The sequence below is a fragment of the Oryx dammah genome, unplaced genomic scaffold (assembly GCF_014754425.2).
Source record: "Oryx dammah isolate SB20612 unplaced genomic scaffold, SCBI_Odam_1.1 HiC_scaffold_20, whole genome shotgun sequence".
In the NCBI taxonomy this organism is placed as follows: Eukaryota; Metazoa; Chordata; class Mammalia; order Artiodactyla; family Bovidae; genus Oryx; species Oryx dammah.
In genome coordinates this window covers 7,792,729-7,811,996 of record NW_024070204.1, presented here as the reverse complement: position 1 = coordinate 7,811,996, position 19,268 = coordinate 7,792,729, and the positions used below count along the sequence as shown (strand labels likewise).

The 19,268-nt window shown below is 44.6% G+C and overlaps 1 protein-coding gene across 1 annotated transcript in view; it reads left to right on the top strand.

Moving 5' to 3' along the window:
• Positions 1-19,268, top strand: part of SEMA5A (semaphorin 5A) — a 548,310-nt gene that overhangs the window by 358,050 nt on the left and 170,992 nt on the right. The window lies entirely within an intron of this gene.

Here is a 19,268-nt window from a genome sequence, read left to right as displayed (position 1 = left end):
TATTTCTGTTGAACTGGTTTCAGCTGAACCTTTTGACTCTACAGATGGTCTTCTTTCTGCTCTACACATTCATCTGTGTAGCTTAAAGTTCTTTCTTTTCATTTGTTGATTTTTCCTGTCCAAGTAAAATTCCAGTTAAAAATCAAAATGAGTTCTTTCGCAACCATAAATATAGCATTTAGACTTTGCTGCAAGCAAAGTAAAAAGTAATTAGGAGCACAGTGTCTTTCTTTTCCCAGAAGTGACACCCTAAAGAATATCTTGGAAAAATCATTCAAATTATAGCATGAGTTATAAGTGCTGTTTCTTTGTATGTATTTCTAGGCAGATCAGGAACTCAGATTCTGCTAACCCTCTGGGTGGAATCTCTTCCATCTGAGAGTCAGGTGGCGGCCTAAGTAAGGACAGTCACTGTAGGCATGTGTGGCCCAAATCAGAGATGACGCTATCCAACTATGGAAATTGCAAATCAGCCCAAATAAATATAGTGAAGCCACCACTTGGCTCACAGGGTCATCATAACCCCCTGGCACTGAATGGCCTGCCTTCCTCAGAGAGCAGTGCCCCGCCCCACCAGGAGGCCCCCACTCCCGGGCAGAGAGCCCTGACGTCCCAGGTTCCTGTGTGTGCAGAGTTCATTCCCTCTCTGTGTATTCTTGGGGCACTTTGTTCTCTTGAACTCTGAGATATCATTTCTACCTCTATTTGGCCCTGGTTTTCTGCTCTGATTGCTCCTCCATCCAGCATGGATTCTAGTCTCTGACCCCAGTTAGCTCTGCTTCCGTTGCCCCATGGAGCCTGGACATTTATTCTCACTGACATAACTGGAGTCCACACTTGGCATTTGTTCCCACTTAGACCCAACGCCCTGTCTCGTCTCTTTCTGCCAAGCGCTGGAGTAATTGTCTTCCTTTACTGGAAGTTATTGCCTTACCTATTGTCCCTTCTTTTTTGCCATATCCTTAAATTTCTCATGCTCTGGTGATAAACATCATCTCTTAATAAAAATGCTCGGATCTCCTCCCTCGTCAGTGAGATAAAAACAAAGAAACACAATGAAACTAAAAGCACCCTTAGTTCTGCGTGTCCAGGAAGACTCCTGCTCCCCGTGCGATACTGCTTGTATGCGTGGCCAATTGCTTCAGTTATGTCCAGCTCTTTGCAACCCTATTGTGTGATATTAGCGACTTAGCAGCAGCAGCAGCAGCAGCAGGGACTCATTAAATGATGCTCTTACGTTCTTCTTCTAAGTTTTCAACTGATGGAGGCTCAGGCACAGGAGTTGATCAATGACCGTCAGGGAGTTGGATTTGTTTGTGACAGAGCTGAGCGAATGTACTGGAAACTCTCAGAGGTGGTACCTTAAGAAGATGCAGACCATGAGCTGCTGAATGAAGAGGTGCTGCCTTCCACGTGGGGTTGGCAGGCAGCTTCCTCAGCATCAGGCTCCCATCTGGGGAAGTGAAAACCCAGCGTTTTAACTGAAGATGCAGCTTCCATAAACTCACTCAAAGGAAGTACAGTCACAAGGTGTATTACTTGCAGAGCCCAGAACCCGGGCACCAAGAGCTGGGAGAGGGCAGCCCTCCACCCCAGGTCACCCCAGGAGACAGGAAGCAGGGTATCAAGCATGTGGGAACTGACAAGGTCCTTTGGGCAGAGGTCATTACCTTTTCTTGGGCTCAGTGACCATTTTAAAAGGTAAGCGATGGAGACTTTGGAGGTGGAAAGACCTGCCGGTCAAGCAGTACTCACCCCTCAGGGGGCTGAATTGTCTCAGTTCTCGATTTCCTCATCTGCGAACTGGAGATAACTGGTCACTGGACGTGGAAGTTCTGATCATAAAATGAGACCATGTAGAGAAGGAAATGGCACCCCACTCCAGTCCTCTTGCCTGGAACATCCCACGGACAGAGGAGCCTGGTGGGCTGTAGTCCGTGGGGTCGCGAAGAGTCGGAAACGACTGAGCGACTTCACTTTCACTTTTCACTTTCTTGCATTGGAGAAGGAAATGGCAACCCACTCCAGTGTTCTTGCCTGGAGAATCCCAGGGACGGGGGAGCCTGGTGGGCTGCCGTTTATGGGGTCGCACAGAGTTGGACACAACTGAAGTGACTTAGCAGCAGCAGCAAAGATAATAAATATTAGTAGCAAATAGCTAATTATAAATAGATGTAATGACTGTGAACTCCCCAATGCCTGATACAATATCTGACTTTAGAGCCAGAGAGTAAATACTTGTTGGCTGAGTGCACCTGGAGCTGTGGTTTCTAATTACTGACACCTACCAGCCTCCTGTCTTCTCCTGTCTCTCCTGACTCTGACCTTCTGCCTCTGAGCTTTCCCTGCTCCGCTCTGCGCTGGCCTCTCCTGGCCATCCTGTCTTGCTGCAGCCATGTCCAAGTCCCCCAGGTACATTCCTGGCACTGCCCAATCCGTGGTACCCCCAGATGTCAACAATACCCAAGGTCCCTGGGAGGCCACCACTCAGCTAACAGCTGCTCACATATTATGATAAGCAGAGCTCCCATCTTTGTTTTGGACATTTTCCCTTTTTTTTTTTTTGGCTAACATTTCTCTGTTGAGGAAGGGAAATTTTATCAGCAGGGGAGATATGGAGGATGGTACCTCTGAACCATGGTCAGCAGAATTTTTGATTTCAGATCCACTGTTGTGATTAAATATTCTATAGGATAATTTGCCTGTCCATGGAGGGAGTATCTTTCCATGGAGCACAGAAGGAGGAGAGAGGTGCAGGCCAGCTCAGCCCTGGGCAAAGAGGACCATCCCCTGAGCCCTCCTCGATGACTTCTGATGCCCACTGGGAACAAGAAGGCAACTTTGTTTGCCAAGAGTGAGGAGGATAATGCTGATATGGGGGTTAATTAAGTCATAGAGGGGACATGCATAGCATGACCAGTATAGCAGTCACATACATTTTTCATTTGCCTCTGCCAGTCCTGTGCCAGGCGTCTTCCTTCTCAGCCTCCAGCCAGTCAACAGCCAGATACCAACCGACTCCATCTCCTCAGGCCACACCTTCAGTGGCAGCTTGGACAGGGGTGGTGTTTGTTTCATTTGTTTCCTAGCATTGCTGGAACAAAGTACCACAAACTGGGTAGCTTAAAACAGGAATGTGTCTTCTCAGAGTTATGAGGGTGAGAAGTCCAAGACCAAGTTGTTGGCAGCCCATGTTTTTTATGAAGACTGCAGGGGAGGACCCTTCCTCACCTCTTTAGTTCTCAGCATCCCTTGGCTTGTGGCAGCATCACTCCAGTCTTTGCCTCTGTTCATGCGGCTTCTCCCCACGGCCCTGTGTCCTCATTTGGCCGTCTTTCATATGAGAACACCAATCATACTGGATGTGAAAGTGAAAGCCACTCAGTTGTGCCCAACTCTGTGACCCCGTGGACCATACAGTCCATGGAATTCTCCAGGCCAGAATCCTGGAGTGGGTAGCCTTTCCCTTCTCCAGGGGATCTTCCCCAACCCAGGGATCAAACCCAGGTCTCCAGCACTGCAGGCAGATTCTTTACCAGCTGAGCCACAAGGGAAACCCAAGAATACTGGAGTGGGTGTCCTTTCCCTTCTCCAGCGGACCTTCCCAACCCAGGGATCGAACCAGGGTCTCCTGCATTGCAGGTGGGTTCTTTACCAACTGAGGTGTCAGGGTAGTCTGTTGGATTAGGGGCCTACCTTATTCCAGTATGGCTTCACCTTTACGAATTACATCAGTCATGACCTTGTTTCCAAATAAGGTCACATTTATAGAAACCAGCATATCTTTTTTTTGGGGGGGGCGGATACAATGTGACCCGTAACAGTGCCCTAAACAGGGAATACTCAAATGTTGAAATCTTAAACTTTGGCGTTGCATTTTCCAGTGACACTCTATTTCTGTGTGGCCACTAAATCCTCTGGCCACTCAGTGCCCCCATATCAGCATTATCCTCCTCACTCTTGGCAAACAAAGTTGCCTTCTTGTTCCCAGTGGGCATCAGAAGTCATCGAGGAGGGCTCAGGGGACGGTCCTCTTTGCCCAGGGCTGAGCTGGCCTGCACCTCTCTCCTCCTTCCGTGCTCCATGGCACTGGTGCAGAGAGTCTGTCCATTTAAGCCTCTGCTTTATCTGCTGTGCATCCGTCCTCCAGCCCACATCTCTGGGGAAGGAGTCCCTCTCTCCTAGGCAGCATTCTGATGTGGATTTCATCTCACATATTCTCTCTCTGAATCACTCCCTCAATGGGCTGTAGAGACACCCTGGCAACAATGAGCACTCTGACCCTCCAGGTCAAGAGAACTGCAAAGGATCCTCTTCAGGACGTGGGAACATGTAGATAGATCATGACAAGCCATGACCCTTCAGCGACCCCAGTCTCTGGGGACCCCCTATACTTCAGGGGCCCTCTTCTAGGCGAAGGGTGGCATCAAGATGACCAGGGTGATGTCCTGCCAGCCTACAGAGAGCCCTGAGGAAGGACCTGCAAAGCCTCTGATCTTCCCCTCACCCTTCCCCTTTGTTCTTGTTCAGTCATTCAGTCATGTCTGACTCTTTGTGACCCACGGACTGCAGCACGCCAGGCTTCCAGGTCCTTCAGTATCTCCCGGAGCTTGCTCAAACTCATGTCCACTGAGTCGCTGATGCATCCAACCATCTCATCCCCTCTTGTCCCATTCTCCTGCCTTCAGTCTTTCCCAGCATCAGAGTCTCTTCCAGTAAGTCGGCTCTTTGTATCAAAGGACTGGAGCGTCAGCGTCAGTCCTTCCAGTGAATATTCAGGGTTGATTTCCTTTAGGATGGACTGGTTGGATCTCCTTGCTGCCCCTCCCAGAGACCCAGCATCCCTTCGTGGTATAGTTTCAACAACCTGTGCTGAGCAAGCTAAGTGCCCTGAGTCTAATACCAGAGCTCCAGGCATGATGTCTTCTGACACCACCAACACCATGACTGTCCACCAGTGGGTAGCCTCCCACCTGCACCTTTGCAAGGCCCACGTGGTGGCCGCACCATCGGCTGTGAGCAGGGCTGACGAGGAGAGAACAAGGCTGGCTGTGGCGCCTTCTCGAGGTTCCTCTTTCCTCCCTGTGTTATCTGGCTTTTCCTGCTCTTCTGCCCTGAGTCCTCTCCTCTTCCCACGTGCCTTCTAGGTGTCCTTTCAGCAGGAGCATGCAACTCCCTGCATGTGACTCTGCCCTCCTCAATGGACTCTGTCCCACACACTGTTTACACTTTTCTGACTTCCCCTGAGTTTTGCTTCTTCCCTAATTCCTATGATTCTGTAGTTCCAGTCACAGTTTTAGCTTCCCTGAGAACTGGTGAGTCCCTTTCATTCCTTCCTCGTGGTCGATGTGCAGGGTTGTGTTCATCCCACGACACTGGAGCTCGTGGTCCTTCTGCTCAAGAGCCTCTCGAGTCCCTGTTTCACCTGCAGAGAAGGTGGAGGCACCATTGGCCAGCCTCCACTGCCTGCCTGTCCTCCTGCCCACTCCTTGCTCCTTCTGCTTTAACCTCTTATGTGCTGCACTCTGGCCCTGGCCCTTCCTCTCTGCCAGGGATCAGCATTATCTATGAAGGGCCAGAGAGGAAATACTTTATCCTTTGCATCCATATGGACTTTGTTGCAGCTTTTCAATGCTGCCACTGAAGCATGAAAACAGACATGGCCATTGTGTAATCTACGCTGTGTGACTGCAGCCCCGAAATTACAAGACACTTGCTCCTTGGAAGGAAAGTTATGACCAACCTAGATAGCATATTCAAAAGCAGAGACATCACTTTGACAACAAAAGTCCATCTAGTCAAGGCTACGATTTTTCCAGTGGTCATGTATGGATGTGAGAGTTGGACTATAAAAAAAGCTGAGCGCCAAAGAATTGATGCTTTTGAACTGTGGTGTTGGAGAAGACTCTTGAGAGTCCCTTGGACTGCAACCAACCTAAAGGAAATCAGTCCTGAATATACATTGGAAGGACTGATGTTGAAGCTGAAACTCCAATACTTTGGCCACCTGATGCGAAGAGATGACTCATTTGAAAAGACCCTGATGCTGGGAAAGATTGAGGGCAGGAGGAAAAGGGGTTGACAGAAGATGAGATGGTTGGATGGCATCATCGACTCAGTGGACATGTGTTTGGTTAGACTCCGGCAGTTGGTGATGGATAGGGAGGCCTGGCATGCTGCGGTTCATGGAGTTGCAAAGAGTCAGACACAAGTGAGTGACTGAACTGAGCTGAATGCTGTGTGCTCACAAAATGTTATTTATAACCAGTGGGTAGGTCTAGCCTGTGGTTTATAGGATGCTGGCCTCTGTACTATCTGGAGAACTCTTTCCTCAAACAGTCTATGTGGCCAATGGCTTTAGTTCTATCTAGTCTTTGATCTGATGTGGCTTCTAAATGGGACCTCGGCCCTGACCATCTTATTTGACATGACCCCCCCTGCTTCATCTGGGGCTTCTCTGGTGGCTCAGATGGTAAAGAATTAGCCTGCACTGCAAGAGACCTGGGTTTGATCCTTGGGTCAAGAAGATCCCCTGGAGAAGGGAATGGCTACCCACTCTAGTATTCTTGCCTGAAACCCATGGAGAGAGCTTGGTGGGCTACAGTCCAGGGGTCATAAAGTGTCGGACATGACTGAGTGATTAACGCTCTCACCTTCCCTCCTCCATCAAGCCCTCTTGATTCGCTTAGCTGTGTTCAACTTTGATCCTCCTTTAGTACTTGTCTCCTGTCCTCCACTGGAATGAAGCTTCTCCGGTGGCCATGCTTATTTCCTTTGGCCACTGATGTATCCCAGATGCTTTCAGCATTAATGGGCTCATAGGAAGCACCCAATACATCATTTTTTAATAAATGAGTTAATAGATTAGTAGTTTACACCTTTGTTTTCCCCATCCATGAGTGTGTGAATTCCTTGAGGGCAGCGTTTAGATGGGATCAATTTTTGTGCGCTCAGCATTTCATGTAGTGCCTGAAATACAGTTGAGGCTCCATCCGTATTTGTTGAATGAGTTGGAGATAAGCACATTTCATAAGCAACAGAAATATGAATTTTATTGTTAACAAAGAGAACATGTCATTGTTAGTTGTAACCCAGAATTTAAAACATAGAGATCTGTATATTTGAAATAGATGCAGATCTGGACATTTAAAGAATCTTCCTTTGCCATCTCATTTCAACTCCCACTTTTAACCATTATGTATTTCATCAGTTATCAAAGGCAGCATGATTGATTGGATAATGTTCTGGCAGAATTTGAAGCATTGAGTTATATGTTTGGTCATATAAGTTTCAAAATCAGATTTTTTTCTCTGTGCCAAAATCACTCTTAAAGCAAATTTATGTGTTTAGAGAAATACCTTAACAGCCTTAGTGCATTAAAATATTAATCGTTAATAACTCTTATTAAATGATTACTGTAAAGCAGGATAATAAATGTTTCATAGTCGATGCTTAAAATAGAGAAGCTGTAAAACTTGCCTTTAAGAAACTGGTAATCAAATTGGGGAAATAGTCAACCCATGAAAAGGGGGAAAATAACATATCCAAATTAATGTTGTACAAATTGAGTGTGTGGGTTCTGAGGGAACTGCTTGCTTGCACATGGACTGAAACCTCGGAGAGAACGTGAAACAAGAATCTATCAGTGAGCTTTATGAACTCAGCATGGACATCTCCCAGGGCATAATCTCACTGGGACCCAGCACCGTGCTTCTTTTCTTTCTTGGAGACACCATCTGTCTCTCTCCTGGGTTCTCCCACTATTTCTGCAGCTCCCCCATTCTCTGAGAGTCCAGCTTTGACCTCACTGTGAAGGAAAACACACTTGAAATCCCTAGTATCATTTTTATGAGCTATTGTGTTTCTAGTTTAGAAAACTCTTTCTGTAACCATCTCAAGCTCTCCTGGTTTGAAATACTTTATTGATGTTACCCACGTATTAAATAGACTCTTTTAGGTCTTTCAAATACAAGATTAACCTCCTAGTGATTAAAGATAATTTACTTGGAGAGAGAAAAATCCCTTCTGTGCTTAACTCTAAGGAGGAATTGTTTCTGCTTATCATGAAGACAGGTGCTTTGTGGAGCTTGGCACTTCTTCCCGGGAGCAGACACCACGCCTTGGGGGTGCAGACGTGGCTGGGATAGGGTGACCCTGTTGGGTTCCATCCTGGGGACCGTGAGATCACTTTTGGCACAATCTATACAGTGCAGTCCCCAAAGGTGTAAATCGGCTGAGTTAGGCTTTCCCTGCACAGACGAGTTTTGCTAAAGCAGAAAATTCATGAGTGGGAGCTGAGTTCACAGAACAAGAAAAGCAAAGACAAGTAGGGCCTGAAAATGGAGTCTGTTTGTTTTAGGAGATCTGTGGTGTTTATCAAGGAAAATAAGCTCGGTAAATCCCAGAACAAAAGACATGGATGTATAGTCTGCAGCCGAGTTTTGTGATTTTATCAGACGGCATCTGGGCAAATGCTTTAAAGGGGTGTCCTTGTGAACAGTGGACTCTGTTCAGCAGTGCAGCTGGAAGACTAACCCCTGACCAGTGACTCATGAAGTTTGAGCTTGTTAGGCGTGTGGACTTGGAGCTTGGGAGCAAAGTCATGTGACATGAGACACAGCATGACCAGATGCCATTTGCTAGTTTTCAGGCTTAATCAAGCCAATCAGAAGGCACTGTGGGCAGATGGTCTACCTTCAGGGGGATGGCTGTATCTTGGAAATAGTGTTGTAAATCAATTCTGATTATCTTCATAAAGTCAGAAAAGAGTTTAAATAAATGGCCTCCCTGCATATCATCTGCCAGTCTGTGCCCTGTTGGAGTCTCTGATATGTCCAGTTATTATTTCATGCACAAGGAGTGGTGACGATGACTATTTATAACCTGCCAGGTAGATGGGAGGCTCCATTTCTTCTGGAAATCTCCGCACAACACCCCCCCACTGCAAGAGAGATGGCACTGTCTCCATTTAGAAATGAGCAAGCTGGGTCAGAGGAATCAGCCTCCTGAACCAGGGCCACATGGCCGATGCATGTGTGAGCTAGTAATTGAAGACAGACCCTCCTCCCTCTGTAGGCTCCCAGCCTCCCCTTTGGTTAAATGACTTCTTGGGAAACACTACCATCATGAGCTGCCCCCATCTCTCTCCAGATGTCCAGATTTTTATGCACAGGCTACCATGGTAGAGCAATATGGAGACCGTGGACATGGTGGCTGGTGTTTTCTGGGTTGGTGAAAACTTGAGAAAGGAGGTGGAATGAGCTGGGGTTATTAAACCCAAGGCAGAGATGTCTGTAGGATTATTTAGCACAGCCCTTTATGTGTGCAAAAGTCTGGTAGGTGACAGAAAGGACCCAATTCTTGTGGTACTCTTTGAAAATAGTGGTGTGTTCTGTTCTGGTCCTTGAGCACTGAGTTCCTGAAAGTTGGGCAGTCACAGAATCCCTTCAGGTGAGTGTTGTGGGGTCTCCACTTGCCAATAAGGCATTTTGTCACCAAACTCAAGTTTGGCCACTTGCCCCTCAAGAATCCAGTCTTGAGAGAGACAGGTGTTGAGTGAAAGGAAAGATAGCTTTGTTGAGGAAGTCAGCATTCCTGGGGAGACGGTGGACTCATGTCCCAAAGAACCAACTTCCCACTCCCCATGTTTTGCTTGGAGATTTTATAGGAAAAAGAGGAGGAGAAGGTTGCTGTGTATATGATCAGCTCAAGGACCTTCTGCTGACTGGTGAGTGCTGAGGTAATCTGGAGTCAACATCATTGACCTTCTGGTTCCAACCCGTCTGGGGTATCTGTGCTTGTGGGAAGCCTACAGTTAACTTTTCCCACTTGGCAGGGGTTTTAGTATCTGCAAGACAGCACAGAGGGTATATCTGAGTATATTTTCTCTAGCCCTGGAGGAGGAACTAAAGGTCTTTGACTTTGCCTAATGGCTAAACTGTTATTTTGTCTGCTTAACTGTTTTCCTTTGCTTCTGCATCTCCTTATTTCTCTGATTAACCTTATTTTTTGGCCTTTTTTTTTTTTTTTTTACTGACAAGAGGCAGGCAGAGGACATGTGAGTGGAAGGCCTGTTCTGGAAGGCATGTTCTGGAAGGCCCCATAGAATCCTGCTCAGTTACATTTTGGACTTCAGATTACATGTTTCCAGACAGAATACTTGAATCCCACCCTTTCTCTCCCCACCAAAATACCATGAGGCCAGAGGCACCAACTGTATACACTAAGACATATAGAGACCTGCATTAAAAAAAAAAAAAAACTGCACAAAGAAGATACGTCCCATTATAGAGAACACATATACTATTTAGAAATTTGTTAGTACTTATGTAACCACTCAGGACAATGCTTTGTTCGTTGTCTAGAAATCATAGCAGTCTCCTGATGACAGTCCTGGGTCACTCCTCACTCCTGGCATGATTATTAACATTGCTCTTCTCTCTCTCAAAAGATCTTCAGTTCAGATCATAAATCATGTTGCCATCCTGTTTATCAGATACTCAATTCTCTGTGTTTCAGTAATTTTGCCTCCATAATACTCTACTAAACTTCTTGTTTTCCCAATTTTCACTAAATAATGTTAGAACCTAGAATCTCTTCCAATCAACTTTTGCATGTTTCCTTCTCAGTGTTTAAGAAATATTTTACAGGCACTAAAATATTCCTAAGATCTTTGAATTAAAGTTAATACTCCAATTTAAAAACTCGTTAGGTTTTACAGTCCTGCAGGTTAAATGATTGATCCCTAAAAGAAGTAACCTGTATATTTAAAATATTAATATAATCAAGAAAAAATGAACATGATCAACAGAAGCTTTGAAAATGTGAGAAACACGTAATCATGAAATTACTTATGCCTAGTTGAGCCCAGGGCTATATGATTTAGTCAGATCGTACAGGGGACTGGAAAGGCTGTCAGAGGCTTTGTGCTTTGAATAGAGTGAGCCAGCAGGATGGAGCAGGATGTCTCTGGCCCCGGGAGCTAGAACAGGTAGACAATAGCCAGTTGGGGGAGCTCTTGTAGACACTGAGAGAGGGAGAGTGCTGGGTGAGAGTTTGGGCTCCTAGAGTAGGTGCTAGTGAACAGGCGGCCATTCTCATTCGGGAAGAGACAGCACGTGTCTCTGTGCTATACGTTGCTCCTGCTCGAATCAGAAATCTATGTAAATAACATACTTTCAACAGGTTGCATTCCCCATGAAGAAGAAAGGAATCAAGTTTGCTGGAACCATGATTCTAGTTCTTCTGTGATGTTTTAGCAATGACTTTCTTTCTGCCGGATTCTCACTGAGTGAAGGACCTGGGGTTCTGAGGCTCATGTTATGATGTCAGTCATCTCTAAGGACATATTGAGACTATATATCCCACCCCGACCTTCGCCTGACAACCGCTGCACACATAGGAATTTGGGGCATCAGATTTCTCTGCAACTCTTGAGCGTCTCCCCAGTGGCGGCTGAATTGCAGATTTCTCTCTGTGGATCTCTGTCTTGGCCTGGCCTTCTGTGCCAACACTAGCTTCCTTCCATTCTTGATCACCCTTAGGATCTTCTCCTGGGCTACTTTCCATCCTGGGTGTGGCCTGGGGCCCAGTCCCAGCCTAAGCATCTGCCCTTTCCCTGCTCCCTTCCCTCTGATTCTTGAATTCACCTTGATGCCCTTGGCCCCCAGTGTCCTCCTCCTCATTGTGCTGACTCACTGGTCTGTGTCTTATTGGTTGGTTCACACTGGCCTTGAAGGTGTGGGCTGTGGGATGCCCAGGGCCCAGGACAGTGGGACAGCCCCATAGCAGGTGGTAAGGAAGTGCCTGAGGATGGAGGCTCTGAGTCCAAGGCTCCATCTCTAGCACAGACCCTCCACCGTGTTTGGTTCAAGATCTGCTGAAAGGAACACACACCCACATTTGATACACAGAATGCAAACATTATGAAGTACGATAGCTTGTTAAATAAATAAGGGCTTCCCAGGGTGATGCTAGTGGTAAAGATTCCATCTGCCAGTACAAGAGATGCAAGAGTCATGGATTCTATCCCTGGGTCAGGAAGATCCTCTAGAGTAGGAAATGGCAACCCACTCAAGTATTCGTGCCTGGAGAATCCCATGGGCAGGGAAACCTGGTGGGTTACTGTCCATGGGGTAGCAAAGAGTCAGACAGGAGTGAGTGTGAGCACACGCAATTAAATACTGATGATATGTTTAACAACATGTCCATTGCTATTAATTTGTATTTTGTATATATTTATCATTAATTTATATATGTGTATAATATTTATACACAATATAAATATGCATATATGTAAATGGTGATCTATAGTTTGATGATTAGCAACCAAGTGATAGGCACGTGGCAGGCATCACCTTTGACGTTTCACAATGATACTTTTGTTGTTGTTGTTCAGGCGCTAAGTCATGTCCAACACAATGATACTAAATATCAGGTATTGTTATCACCATTCTAAGGGGCTTCCCAGGTGGTGCAGTGGGTAAAGAATCTTCCTGCAATGCAGGAGATGCAGGCAGACAAGAGTTTGATCCCCAGGTTGGGAAGATCCCCTGGAGGAGGGCATGGCAACCCACTCCAGTACTCTTGCCTGGAGAATCCCACGGATTCTGTGTCCATGGGGTCACAGAGACTCAGACAGGACTGAGCACACATTCTCAATGGGGGAAACTGAGAACTTGTGCTGTTACATAATCTGGCCAAGTTCTTGCTGCCAGTAGGTGGAAGTATTGAGCCATATATACATACACCTCAATCCTATACATGCGTATGTCACACACTCAAAACATACACACACAAATATGTATATCTATCCGTCTATCTGTATCTGCTGATCAAAAATCCATCTATCTAGTCTTTTCCTAGAAATCTTAAGGAAAGAATTTTAGTATGTCAATGTCTTTTAAACCACTTTTTACTTAATTAAATTTTAGTTTAATTATCCAATCCTGATAAACACATAGATGAAGTTGGCTTTCCTTTGGAACCCTCTGCTGCACATCTCCATGTAGCTGTGATAGGGAAACAATCTTCCAAATAAAGAGAGGACCTGAAAATCTAGGAATATGCACAGAAATGATTTAGGTGGTAACTGATATCAAAAAATTATAGAACTGAAACCTCTGTCTCACTGAACGTCATGTCTGAATATTGTTTCCATTAGCTTCTTTATTTTTGTGAAATGGCTGGCTATCTTAAGAACTCAACCTGTCTTTATTTGTGTTTCTCAAATTCTGATCACCTTTAATACATGCCTGTTTGATTACTCAGTTTCATTATGTGAAGTTCTACTTGTTGCTCAGTCACTCAGTTGTGTTCGAGTCTTTGCGACCCCATGGACTTCAGCATGCCTGGCTCCTCTTTCTCCCACTACCTCTGGGAATTTGCTCACCTCCATGTCCACTGAGTCAGCGATGCTATCTAACCATCTCCCTTTGTCATCCCTTTCTCCTCTTGCCCTTAATCTTTCCCAGCATCAGGGTCTTTTCCAATGAGTTGACTCTTTATATCAGGTGGCCAAAGTATTGGAGCTTCAGCCTCAGCATCAGTCTTTCCAATGAATATTCAGAGTTGATTTCCTTAGAGTTGAGTGGCTTGATCTCCCTGCATCCAAGGGACTCTCAAGAGTCTTCTCCAGCATCATAGTTCAAAAGCACCAATTCTTCAGAAGGTCTACTAAATATAAATTATTCAAAAGGAAAGCAAAAGGAAATCATGAAATAAAAATTATAGCCTTCATTTATTGGGAGGGTATTTTGTATCAGCCTTTTTCTTCCCTAGGCTGAATAGTTGTTCAGGATGAAGGAACATTCTGGATGTCAGTGGTTCAGCCCAGGGTTTTAAGCCTGCTAGACATTTTCTAGTCTGCCTTCCCTTTGATTGCAAACAAATTACAACTTTGATTTTGATTCTTGTAAGATTTTTGTAGAGTCGGAAAATCAGAATTCCTTCCTGTCTTTAATGTCCATTCTCACTGGTTTAGACAAATACTTCTGTATCAAGAGCCTCTCAGTGGTCCAGCCAGTCATTTGATTGGACCACTGAGCCTGGCGCCCCTCCAGACTGGTGCAGTAGGCTATGGAACAGAGAGAAGACCAAGTGGAAGGATCCATCTGGCAGTTTAGAGTTTGGTTGTACATGCTCAGAAACCCCTCAAAAATATTGATGCTTTTGCCCTTCTTACAACTCAAGTTTATTTATATTGCTTGGGTCCCTACTCAGTGTTCCCATCTTCATGGCCACTATTATGTCAGTAAATATACAAAATAAAAGTGCTTATATCATGAAACATAATTCCTCTTTTAACATATTTTGTAGAATACTCTGTAATCTGTTACTCAATATGTTTCACAAACATGAGGGGAAAAAACAGCTTCTCCATGCATATATTTGGTAATAAGCTGACAAATACTTGTGTTTGTTTTTATTCTGAATTAGCAAAACTTCTATTCATTTGTAGCTTGATAATGATGATGAATAAAAGCCTCTCTTTCATGCACCCACATTCACTGTAGACAGGAAGGCCACTGACTGATTTCTGACTTGTTCAGTTCACTCAGCAGTGAAAAATCCTAGCTTATGGTGAATCACATTTTAACAAGAGACAGGACTTAAATAATGGAAGGGGAACAATGTGCATCTTATTATCCCACCAGGTGAGATTCTAGCACTGCCTACCTCCAGATTTCTATCTATAAAGGCAAGAGCTCCTTAGCTTTCTATTTAACAGCTATCACTGCTTTTCCACTGTCTTTGGCAAAGGAACAGGATGCTGGCTGAGTTTTAAAAGGCTCTGGAACTTCCTGTTATGACAACAGGTCACCCATCGGAACCCATCATCCCCCGAAGGGATGTGAGGCTGCAGGATGTGTTTCCAACCGTAGCTTAGCTCCTTGACTGAAATATCTGTAAGACGTGGTGAGTTAGAGAAACACACGTACGCTGTTGTCTTTGTTGTTCAGTCGCTAAGTCATATCCGACTCTGCGGCCCCACAGACTGTAGCCCACCAGGCTCCTCTGTCCTCCACTATCTCCCCAGCTTTGCTCAAGTTCATGTCCAGTATTGCATTCCAGGCACAAATTCTTCCCTTGTTTTTGCAGTAGGAAAGAAATATATTTGCACATTTCTATCTAAAAAGCTCGATGTCACCCTATCATAAAATGGGTTAGAGTGGTGTGGAGAGATATTGGAGGTTCTCCAGGGAAAGAGGAACCCATGGGCAAGTCTGCTAGGCATGACTCAATACTCCTCCTTTACGAGAAATCTGGGTGAGATTGTTCAGTGGGGTGGATGATGAACACGGATAGATGCTTTTGCGGTCCCTGGTGGATGCACCTGTGCTCTGGTGGATGCCACTGGAAGCATCTTCTCCAGAATTGAGGCAAACGCTTCCCACAGTGTTCTTGTTGAATGAGCTCTGGGATTGTTGACTCCTTCCTCCCCCTCTTCTTTCTGTAGCATCCCTGATGTCTCTGATAGCTGCAGAGTGAAGCTTTATTGAAGCATCCTCTTCCCCTATGGTCTGTTCTCAGACCTCCTCATCTTGGTCCTGAGTAAAACCCAGCCACCACTGTGGTTTCTAACACATTGCCTGGAATTCCAAGACCTGTTCTTCAGTGTTGTTGAAGTAACTGATGGTTCTCTCACAGCCCATGATTTTTTCAGTGTAGTGTAATGGCCCATGTACAGGCTTTGTGGTCAGACCACCTAGACTCAGGACATAACCCCTACCTGGATGCTGGTTGTGTGAACTTGGCCAGGTTCCTCTGGGCTCTAGTGTCTTCATCTATGAGACTGGATGAGTAACACAAGCATCTCCTTCTATGATTCCTGTGAGTTTCCTGAGCTTCTGAAAGAGAAGCACCTAGCCTGGAGCCTTACACCCGAGTTTAGCACTAAATAGAGAATTTTAATCTCAATAGAGATTGGGCTTTCCTGGTGGCTCAGATGGTAAAGAATCTGCCTTCAATGCAGGAGGCCTGGGTTCGAGCCCTGGGTTGGGAAGATCCCCTGAAGAAGGGAAAGGCTACCCACTCCAGTATTCTGGCCTGGAGAATTCCATGGACTATATAGTCCATGGGGTAGCAAAGAGTCGAACACAACTGAGTGACTTTCACTTCACTTCAGAGATTTTTAAATTACAGACCAACCTTGAGCTGGAAGATACCAAGGCAGATCTTTTTTATGTTCTCTGCTCCTTGATTTCCTGCTTGAGGCTTCCTGGATCCTACAGATATTTCCTATGTGGTTTTCATGCTGTGTGTCCCCGAGTTACTGGCAGAAGTAGGTAGTCGTGAGGGTGCTTGATAAAGCTTGTGGACTGTGTCTCATGCCTCATCCACCCGTGCTGGGAGCTATAGCTAGACACACCTACATCTTTCTTCCATTTCTTCATTTTCCATAAGGTCTGTTGGTGATGATGGTGGTTTTTTGTTTGTCTTCATTTCACTGAGCAAACTGCAGTTCTGGTTATATGAGCCTGAGTGCAGAATCTGCTCTGCAGAGATTTAACCTTCTCTTCAGAATTAGGCATACAGTTGAATATTAGCTTTAGAAACTCAATAGAGTCTTATAACTGTTTCATATATTTGCTTTTGGGGGTCTGCTTCAGTGAGTAATTCTCTTTGGGAGACACACAGTGAACACGGATTCAAAACTCACCCACTATTATGCTTTTGTTTTCAAAAACACAAGTCGGAGGTGCATCCCCGCCTGTTTCTATGGGCATCTTTTCGGGGTATTAAAGCGGACTGTACAATAAATATGTCTGACTCCCATCTCATGTACTTTAATGCAAGCCAGGGTGTTTTTAAAAATATCTGTTTCAAGTTAAAGCAAGTGATCAGCCACTATGTTTAACAGTTGATAAATTAAAATCAGTTCTTATTGAAATCTCTATTATTAATACTTTAGTGCATGTAAAACTATTTGAGAACAATATCATGAGCTAAAGAGAAAAGCACATAACATATAGAGTGTATAGTAGAATATTTTTACATTTTTAGAATGTGAGAAAGTGAGAGTGTTAGCCGTTTAGTCGTTTCCAACTCTGTGACCCATGGACTATAGCCCAACAGGCTCTTCTGTCTGTGGAATTCTCCAGGCCAGAATACTGGAGTGGGTTGCCATTCTCTTCTCCAGGGGATCTTCCCAACCCAGGGATCCAGCCCCGGTCTCCTGCATTGCAGGCAGATTCTTTACCCTCTGAGCCACCAGGGAAGCTGTGAAGTTGCATGAATTTGAAACGTTTTGTGATGACATCAACTCTTGACTGAAATTCAGTCGAATTTGGTTGAAAGCTGGCAGCAGCCTTTCAGGACAGAATAGTACTCAGTGCCCTCTTCATGTCGGTCTCAGAACCAGCATCTGCATTTCAGATCTTAGGTGAGCCCAAAACAGGCCTAACACTTAACATGAATGGATCATCTTGTAGCCAAACCTATTTTTAGTTGCCCCGCCAATAACATGTCTGTTGGTACACATGATTGGATCTGACAAAGTACAAGGTCAATTGAGTTGTCTTCCAAAGTCAATTGTCCCTGGAATATGTCCTGTGGATACAGTTGTGTGTATTTCTCCATTAATTTTGAAGGATATTTTCCTATTATCTTAATTGCACCATAAATTAAGACACTTGCTGATTGAGTAGAAAACTCTCAGCAAAAGAGAAAAGCATAAAAATCCGTTTTTAAAAGATAAGTATTAGGGCACAGCTGTGTCTGACAGGGGCTTCCCACGTAGCTCTAGTGGTAAAGAACCCACCTGCCAATGCAGGAGACTTAAGAGACGTTGGTTCGATCCCTGGATTGGGAAGATCCTCTGCAGAAGAAAATGGCAACCTGCTCCAGTATTCTAGCCTGGGAAATCCTTGGACAGAGGAGCCTGGCATGCTACAGTCCATGGGGTTGCACAGAGTCGGACACGACTGAGGTGACTTAGCACGTCATGGCATGGTGTCTGAAAGGGTATCATCTTTATTATCAATAGACTCAAACAGCAAGTTATGAAGATAATGCTTTCAGTGCTGTATACAAAGTTCTATTGACAATCTATAATAAATTCCTAAATGCCTAATGAGTGTGGTGATTAAGTAAAGGTTTGCCATAATTTGTCATTTTAAGTCCATAATTTTGATCTAATATGAGGTCAGAAAGGCAATGACTCCATTTCAATACCCTCCCCTTCTCTAAATGAATTCCCCAGAAATAAGAAAGTAAGAATTGATTATCACATTTCATAGTCATCATAGTAATAGGAATGGCTAAAGCTGATTCAGGACACTAACCTTATAGTTTCAGTTTTCACAAATGAAAAACATTTTTAAAGTCCTTACTAAAAGCATATAATTTATGCCAAAGTCATACTTGAGTATATAAGTAAAATCAAAGAATTTTGTTGTCTTCTATACAAACATGATATTAATGCAATACCTCTATATTCTGAGTCACATTTCATGTTTTTAATATTTTTCTCCCACTTTTTTTCTAAATTCATATAGCTTTTATTATGGTATCTTATAGTAATTGCTCTATTTTATTATTATTGCTGAGAATTTCTGTGTCTAATTTCTTTCTTTCTTTTTTCTTTTTTTTTATCCTTTATATTTTTACAGTAGGTCCTTGTTGGCCATCTATTTTAAATATAGCATCGTGTACATGTCAGTTCCAAACTCCCAATCAATCCCTCCCCTAACCCTTCCCTTCTGGTAACCATAAGTTCATTCTCTAAGTCTGTGAGTCTGTTTCTGTTCTGTAAATAAGTTCATCTCCCACTGTTTCTGAAGGTTATTAAGAATATACAAATAAAGGACTGTCTATGGCTTTAAAGTGTGTTGCAAATTTTTGCTGTTAATTTTTGATGGTATTAATGTTACGTACCTATTGACAAGTTGTGTGTGTGTTAGTCGCTCAGTCACGCCCAACTCTTTGTGATCCCATGGACTGTAACCTTCCAGGCTCCTCTGTCCATGAGTTTTCCCAAGCAGGATAACTGGAGTGGGTTGCCATCTGAGCCATCAAAGAAGCCTCGTTATGTACCTAAGTGCTATATTGACTCGGGATGCTTATGTGTGGAATCTCACTGGCTATTTCCTGTCACTTAGAACTCATGTGGCCTTCCCTGGTGGCTCAGACAGTAAAGAATCCACCTGCCAAATGCAGGAGACTTGAGTTTGATCCCCGGGCTGGGGAGATACCCTGAAGAAGGAAATGGCAACCCACTCCAGTATTCTTGCCTGGAACATCCCATGAACAGAGGAGCCTGGGGGGCT